This window comes from Eulemur rufifrons, chromosome 7 (genome assembly GCF_041146395.1).
Source record: "Eulemur rufifrons isolate Redbay chromosome 7, OSU_ERuf_1, whole genome shotgun sequence".
NCBI lineage: Eukaryota > Metazoa > Chordata > Mammalia > Primates > Lemuridae > Eulemur > Eulemur rufifrons.
Window position 1 is genome coordinate 281,945,405 of NC_090989.1, and position 8,638 is coordinate 281,954,042.

Here is an 8,638-nt window from a genome sequence, read left to right on the forward strand (position 1 = left end):
TAGAACTTCCCACTAGGATCATAGATTTATTCATTTCTCCTTGTTATTAGCTTTCGCTTTCCATATTGAGGCTGTGTAATTAATTAGATGTAAATTTAGAAACTGTTCTGTTGAGTATACTTTATATCTTTACCAAGTGTCCCTTTGTAAGTAGCAATGCATTTTGCCTTAAAGTCTACTTTTGTTCTGACATAGTTGTGCCAGCGGGTTTTGGCGGGGGGGGGGGGGCTGTATTTGCAGAGTGTATCTTTTTCCATAATTTTACTTTCAACTTTTCTGCATCTTTAATTTTAGATAGACGTATCTTGTTAATAGCATATAGATTTTAAAAAATAATCTGACAGCCTGTCTTCCAACTGGAGCATTTATTTAATAGTATTTTGGGGGAGGTAAATCCACCACGTGGCTGTTTGTTTCCTGCTCCCCACCTGTGACATGCTGTCACCTGCCTGTCCTGCCTTTTTGATTATTTTTTATTCCATTTTTTTCCTATTATTAGCTTGGAAATCATATTAATGCATTCTCTTACTGTTTTTTCAGTGGTTCCTTAGAGATTGCAACTTGCATTCTTGTCTTCTCAAAATCCCATATTTTTAGTACTTTTATCTCCCTGGACAATTCAGGAACACGTGAACTCCATTTCATCCCCTCCCTGAGTCACGTGCCATGGTATGTATTTTAATTCTGTTTTACGCTCCGGGCATTTTTATTGTTGTTTTATGCAGTTAGTGGTCATTTATCCACGTATTTACTCTTTTTGTTGCTCCTTCTCTTCTGCACGTCTGACCTGCCACGTGGGACTGTTTCCCTCTGAGACACCGGTTAGTGCCGTCGTGGCGCGGGTCTGTGGGTGACGAGTTTCCTGTGTCTTGTTCGTCTGACGGTATCTTGATTTTACCTTCATTCTTGAAAGCTGTTTTCAGTGGGAGGAGAATTTTGGGCGGTGGCTGGTTCTCTTGGCACTGAAGACCCCGTCCCATTGTCTTCCTGCCTCAGCTGTTTCTGCTGAGGAGTCTAACTGTTGCTCCTTTAAAGGCAGTGTGTCTTTTTTTTAATCTTATGGTTGCTTAAAGATATTCTTTTGTCTTTGGTTTTTAGAAGCTTAACCATGCTGTGCATATATCTTTTTTTTTTAATCCCACGTGAAATTTGTAAGGCTTCCTGAATCCCAGGCTTGACGTTGCCAGTCAAGGGCCAATCAAGAGATGTAAACTAGAGTAACCCACACTGGAAAAGATCAGCGCAGGGAATGAATAACTCTGCGGGGAAGAGTCCCAGTGCTGGTACAAAGAGAATGCTAAAGAATGTCCTAGGGCTGAAGGTGAGTGGAAGGGCCACTCCCGATTCTGGCCGGGATTCAGAATTCACTGGGAGGTACAGAAGCTCCCTGGGTCGCCCCGGCTGGAGCCGGTTCCCAGAGCCGGGCAGGCGGGAAACATCCCTTTGAGGTGCCGGAGGGCCATGGTGTGGACACAGGCCGAGGCTGGGAGCCGGGGTGTCGGGGGCCTGCCTGCCCGTAGGTGGCACAAGGCCTGGGGTGCGCGGTACCCATGCCAACACGGGGGCCGAAAGCTTTCTGGGAGGCTGCAGGCTGCGGGTGCATGGCAGGGGCAGACCCCCACCAGATGTGTCCTGCACTACCCCTCTGGTGTCTCCACTGACAGCCTAACGCGCTGCCTGCGAGGGAGGACGCTGGCTGCAGAGCAGGCCCTGAGGGGAGGACCTGGACGGGGTGATGAGTTGGTGTCTGGCACAGTCAGTTTTGGAAAAGTTGCTTAAACAGCTTTACTGAAGTGTAGTTTAGATATAAATTCACCTATTTTAAGCACACAATTCAATTAGTAAATTTAGAATTGTGTAACCAGCACCATGATCCACTTAAAAAAAAAAAATTGCCATCAGCTCCACAAGATCTCACGCCCTTTTTGTCGTCAGTCCCCATTTCCACTTCGAGGCAGCCGTGAATCTGCCTCCTGTGTCCACGTTGGCTTTTTCTGGGCACTGCGTGTAAATGGAACTACGCAACGTGCGTCCTTTGCACCTGGCGGCTTCCACGTCCGTGTTTAAGGTCCGTCCCTGCTGTAGCGTGTAGTTCATTCCTTTCTGTTGCCACCGTGTCCCACTGCGTGGCGATGCCACTTTGTGTGGATCATTTCACCGGGTCATGGGCATTTGGGTCATTCCCATTCTCTGGCGGTCGCGAATGATGCTGCTGTGGCCATCGGCGTGCACGCCAGCCTTTGTTCCTCTTCCCGTGCCGCCTGGGCCTCCCGGCGCCACCGTGTGCCTCCAGCTTCGTCCCGCCCTGGCTTCTCACCTCCCTCCTGCTCGCTAATTCTGCTGTTAAACATGGTCATTGCGTTCTTTGTATCAGTTAAGGTATTTTTTGGTTCAGAATTTCCATTTTTCCTATTTACATTTTCCAATTATTTGCCCCAGTTCTCAGCCTTGCCTGACTCCTAGGACATGCTGTGCTTTCACATGGACGCCGGGCGACTCCAAATCTCAGCCCTCCGGGGCCGAGTCTGTCAACTGCTGCTGCTGTTTTTTGGTTCATGCTTGTGTAGTGTCCCTGGATATTTTTTACTGTAAGTGAAAAATTAAAATTTGAGACCTAGGGTGACATTAACCTCCTCTGGTGAGACTCTGCCTGTTTCTGGCAGGTGCCTGGGCTGCCAGCAGTTCAATGAATCTCAATTCAACCTCAGGGTTGAGACGATTCTACGCTCAGTATACTTGTCACAGGTCACCCTTCCACCTGGAGGGCACCTCGAGGTTTCAGCTCAAATCCCGGTGAGTTCTGGACTCCCCCGTACGCCCTCTCTAAGTCCATCTTTTGTCAGAAGTGCTGCTCCACTTCTACCCCGTGCCTGGAATCGCCCAGCGCCCTTAACTCCACGTGGCCGACGTCAGGTGTGCCTCTCGCTTTGTCTCTTCCCAAATCCTGGTCCAGTAATCCACCCTCTCGAGGCGCTCTCATGGCCTCAGGCAGGAGTTTAAAATAGTTCATACAGCTTTCCTAGCAGGAGGCCTGGTCTAAATTACCTAGCCTGCCGTTACTAATCACAGTGGAAATTCTTTCTTAGACATTTTAGAATAAACTTGGTCATGGGCTATATAAAAATCCTGTTGGGATTTCCTTTGGAATAGTTTATTTTTTAAAAAAATATATCTGTGTCATTCTTGCGCAGGGGCCATGCTAATCTTCTCTGTATCATTCTAATTTTAGTATGTGTGGTGCTGTAAGCGAGCACTGGAATAGTTTTAAATTTATAGATGATCTTGGGGGAGAAGTGACATCTTTGATTGAGAAAGTTAATCTTCTTAGCCACAAATACGCACTCTCTCAAAGGTCTCCTTTATGGTTTTTGATAAACTCTTATCACTGTTGCTATAAAGGTCTCACATCCTGTGTGGGGTTTATTCTTAGGATCTTGAGACTTGCGATGCCGCGATAAACGGGGTCCTTTAAGAACGGCATTTGCTGATTGTTGATTACAACAGGAGTGTGTCTGCGCCCAGCCACCGCAGCGGCTCTTGCCACTCCCTGGCTGTTTCTCCTTCCTTGCAGCGTGGGCTGCGATCGCCAGCGGACAGTGAAGTCGGGTGTTGGCAGCATCTTCCTTGTTTCTGATGTCAAAAGAAACACTTTGAATATTTCACCATTAGGTAGGATGTTTGCACAGGATTTTGGAAGGTAACCTTTATTGGATTAAGGAGGTTTTCTAGTTAAGAGGTTTTTTTAAAATAAAAATTATGAACGGGTGTGGCATGTTTAACAAAGGCTGTTCTGAGTACTGAGCTGATTCTGTGGCACCTTCAGGGGAGCTGAGGCTGTGCTGTGAAAACGTATAAACCCTGAACTCTCAGCGGCTTCATTTTTCACTCATGCGAAGCCCGGCGGGGGGGGGGGGTGGGTGGGGCGGGCAGTGGGGATGGCCCCTCCCGGGGACTCTGTGCTGTGGGTGGGAAAGAGCGAGCGTGGAGGTGGCACAACAGTTCCTAAATGTCCAGCCCAACGTGACCTGTGTCTCTGTCCCTCAGATCTCATGCAAGCGGGGCTGGGAAGTGCAGTCCCCCAGGTGCCCGGGCAGGAGGCAAACCAGTCATGCCCAGGAGGCCTAGTTGGGGGGCAAATGACACCATGACTGACGGAGACCCCTCCATCCTTGTATCTTTGAGATAAGCCCACTTGGGGCGGGAAAGTGCTGATTTTATGCGTTGCTGGTCTGGGCTTACTGAGATGATTTTGTAAATATTGCATCAGTATTCATAAATTAGACTGACCTATAACCACTGTGTACTGTCTGGATGTGAGGTTGAGATTATTCTGTTCATAAAATGAGTTAAGTGTTTTCCTTTTTTCTACTCTTAAGGGGAGTTTGTGTAGCATTGAAGTTACCTGTTTGTTTGGCATAAATGACTTGTTAAACCTGTCTGGCCCTGAGGTCGGTGGGTGGACTCTGAGCTAGATTTAATTTAACGTCAAGTACCCCTTCTCCGCGGCACTCATCGTGGTTGTAATATTTCGCTCGTGTGGTTTTTCAGCTGAGAAGACTGAATGAGGCAGAGGAGTCTGCAAAGTGCTTGGTACCCAAGAAATGCTCACCAGACCCTGTTCCAGGTATTCACTCATTGAAACCTCACCAGAGCTTACGAGGCAGGTGTTAGGAGCCCCACTTCCAGCTGGGAAAACTGGGGAGCAGAGAGAAAACCACGTACCCAAGGTCCTCTGGCTCGTTGGCTGCAGAGGCAGGACTCAGATGGCCCCAGGCCAGCCTGGCCTGGCCCCTAAATAATGCACCGCCAGTGAGTGAGTGAAGAGGGGCTGGTCTGAATGAAGGCTGAGGCCTGCCTTTCACCCCACTGGGGGTGACTCTAACCAGCCATCATACCTTGGGGCACTGAACTAGAGGTCTGAATGCAGGTGGACCACTTGGGGACGTGCGGGGCCCATGGCTCCGTCCCTGTGGTAGGGCCGCAGTTCTTGGTTGGAGCAGGCACCCAGGTCACCAGCTAAGCGTCGTGCTCCAGGCCTGGAACCCAGGTGTTTACTGCAGGCCCATGACTGCTCCCTTGGTGTGAGGCCTGGGGGGCCCCCCAGTCACCAAAGACCTGCAGCCCTGGCAGCTCAGGCCTGAGGTCCCTGTCTGGCTTGGCACTTCCTGGGCACCAGGGGGTCTTGGGGCCAGCCCAAGCTCTTGGAGCTGCTGGCAGGTCCGGGTGGGGTGAAGGCAGTGGAGGTCTCGGGAGGGGACTGGTCTATCTGTGGGTCTCCGTGTGCTCACGGACCAAACTGGACAACTGCAGATAAAGGGGAAGTTGAGGCATGAGTGTTGAGTGATTTGCCCCAGGAAGGTTCAGTCGCCCCACAAGATTAACGTGAGAGGTCCCGATGATGTCTGGCACATACTAGGTGCTCAGTCAACAGCTGAGAGCAGGAGTGCTCACCTGAAGTTGGATCCCTTCTGTCAGATCCGCAACAGTGCGATCGGCCCAGCAACAGTTGTCCCCCTCCCTTTAAAGGGACAGGCTTAAGCTGCTGCCTTTTGGAATAGGCAAGGGGTGACCACCTGAGGGTGGAACCTAAGGGAGGTGCCCCCTTTCCCTGCCAGGTCCGACCTCTGGGCCTTTCCAGGTACAGAGGTGGAAGCCCCTGGGCTTTCCCAGGCTGCCCCAGGGCCCCTCCTGCAGGGATGAGAGCTGGGGCCTGGGGACCTGGGTGCTAGAGAGGGCTTGCCCTCCCCTGGGCAGCTGGTCTCACTGCAGTGAAGGTGCTGAGGGAAGCTTGGGGCACGGGTGGGGTGACTGGGAGGTGTGTGCGATGGCTCTGGGAGGACGACAAATGGCCTCCCAGGGCTATTGAGTCCCAGGCCTCACTCTGTGTAGAAAGGACACAGAAGGGACTAGAAGCCTTGGGGCCTCCTCACTCTGGCCATGCAGGCACAGAGGCTCTGCTGCTTGGGCCCGAGCTTCTGCGCACTTCAAAGCCTGGGGCTCCCACCCTAGGAACGCCCTTTTTCACCAGGACTCTGGGGTGGGGGTGGTTTAGCTCCTGCATGTGAACTCAGTTCCAGGGCACATGTAGTTCTGGTCAATTTGAATGCTTCTGGGGCATAAGACCTAGGCGAGAAAGTTCTAGAAAGGAGTTGATGCTATTGACATTTATTCCACTAGCCAGAGCTACCCCAATAAGCAAGGCATGGGGCCTGAGACAAATGACCCTCAGCCCCCCGGGAGCCCTGCCTGCAAGAGGGGTCCCAGCAGAGCGGCCCGGGGCCAGCCCGAACGATCGCTTTAACGGCACACACACAGCATGTGGCGCGAACCCAGCACTGGGCAGCTTTCGTCTGTTTATTTTTCTTCTGTATAAAAGTTACACGTTTGAAATGTCTGCAGGAAGATGCCACGATCAGGTTAGTCTGGGGGTATATTTACAATGGAACACTGGGGTGGTTGCGGGCAGCCAGAGCAGGGGACACTCCTCAGACCCGGGCTTCAGGCCCACAGGTGCCCGCCCCACCTGGCTCCGCCCACACCTGCGGGTGAGAACTGACTTTCTCTACAGGGACCCGAGTCTCCCGTCTTGCTCACGGCTGTCTGTGAAGACCAAGTCCCACGACACTCCCTGGCCCCCAGGAAGCAGGCCTAGTCCAGGCCGCCTGCAGCACTGAGGGGTGGGTGGGGACGCCTGTCACCCACTAAGGTAAAGCCACACGTCCCACCTCGCTGTCCTCACGCAGGGAGCTGCCCGGCGCTGCCTGCCTGGGCCCTTCTGCTTGGGCCACCAGGGCAGATGCTGGGGCACTCTGGGGATGGGCACAGGGTCTGTTCCAAACTCAGAGAAGGGAAGAGATTCCCTCGCCCTGTCTGGCTCACGCCTGAGCACCAGGCCGAGGGAGCAGGGGCAGCCCCAGGGCCCGGCTGGGATTGCGAGGCTGGGGCGCAGCGTTGGCCTGGGCGGGGCTCCCACAAGTGCACAACCCCAGAGCCCCAGGTACAGAGTGGCCGTCACACGCACAGCAGCAGCCACCAGAGCTGGGCGAGGGCAGGATGAAATGAAGGGACTTAAAGAGGAAACAAACTAAAAACTCCACACACACAACACTGTTAATAACCCAGCGACCACACATACACACACACACACACACACACACACACGCTTTAAATAATAAAGTGACAGGCTCCGGCCAGCCCCAGCAGGATCGCTGCCTGAGGGGATCCTACCTGACGTCTCCCAGGGGTCTGCCCCTCTCTCTACAGGACAAAAACACAAAAGAGGGAAAAGCAGCCCCCATTTTCTTGATAAATGCTGCTCAAAAACTCATGAAGGACTCAAAGTGACAGGGTTGTTTAAAAAATCTAAATCAACAGGCGTTGTTTTCCTTTGTTCTGTTTAAACTGGGCTAAGCCAGCACAGTTAGAGCCTGATGTTCGCTTAACCACGCCTAGGAGAAGTGAGCGTTCGTTCATGCAAAACAGGCCCAGGCGGGCGGTGCATCTGGGGTCCCACCAGCACCCCTCGCTGGCTGCCTCGGAGCCCAGGGGGCGCCTGTCTGCTGAGCGCCCCTACACACCTTGCCCCAGATTGTCAACCTCAGCAGCAAGACTGGGTTTTGAAGAGGAGGAGGGCCAGAGTACCTGCTCTCGAAGGTGCTTTCGCCGGGGAAGCAAGCCGCGCAGCCTCAGGAGCGCCTCCGCCCTCCCCGCACTGGCAGAAAGGGCTGCAGAGCCAAAGAGGCGCCGCCCCAGCACGGAGACGGGGGCGGCAGGAGATGGCATTTAAGGCACACAGCAAGCGACGGGAGGGGCTGCTGGACTCTCCCAGACAGAGCAGCTCCTCCACTCCCCCTCCGAGTTAACAGTTAACGCACCCTGGAGCTCGGACTCCCAGCACTAACAAGTGTCCGATGCTAACGTCCTCCCTCGCCCCACACTCCTCCTCCCAGCTCCCCAGAGCACCAGCGGTGTGGGAGCTGAAGGAACCGCAAGATGACAGACACCTCGGCTGCCTGCGGTCCAGCGAGGGAGGCCCTGCGGGCGCCAGTTCCATGACAAGGAGTGCCAGCTGCGAGGCTGCCGAGTCACCACCTGCTGTACCTTTCTGGGCCAGAGAAAGGCTGTCACCATCCTCCACGTCTAAGCAGGAAATGGAAGGTGAAAGGGGCCTCCTGGGTCTTCTCTGCTTTCTGCCCCAGCCCCTGCAGGCTCCTGTTCCAGAAGCCTACGGCCGCCACTCACGTGCCATGTCAGAAGACTTAGGGACCCTGGAGCTTAGGGAGGGGGAGGACCGGCTGTTCCTGCATCTGCTGCTGACATCCCTGCTGCTCCCAGGTGGGAGGGGAGTGGGTGGGAGGGAGGGCGGGAGGGGAAAGACAAGTGAAAGCAGAAAACAAAACCGACCCAGGAAACCCCTGGCTCGCAAGTCAGCAGCAAGGCCCGAGGGTGGCTCCACGGTGCCTGGGTCTGCTCCCACAGGGAGGGAGGCAGGAAGCTGCCCACAGGCTCCAGGCTCCTGCCGGCTCAGCCAAGCCTGGCCGGCCTCGTGGCTCTGGGGCCAGGAGTGCTGCAGCGCCCGCCAGGTCCCCAGCGCACCCTGGTGGCGGAGCCGCTCTGTGCCCCCGAGCGCGTGCCTCCA

General features: G+C 53.8%; 1 non-coding gene across 1 annotated transcript; it reads right to left on the reverse strand.

Moving 5' to 3' along the window:
• Positions 1 to 3,145: 3,145 nt before the first annotated feature.
• On the reverse strand, positions 3,146 to 3,254 carry LOC138388841 (U6 spliceosomal RNA). The gene has a single exon (XR_011234320.1). It is a non-coding gene; the product is annotated as a U6 spliceosomal RNA (small nuclear RNA).
• Between the last annotated feature and the right edge of the window lie 5,384 nt (positions 3,255 to 8,638).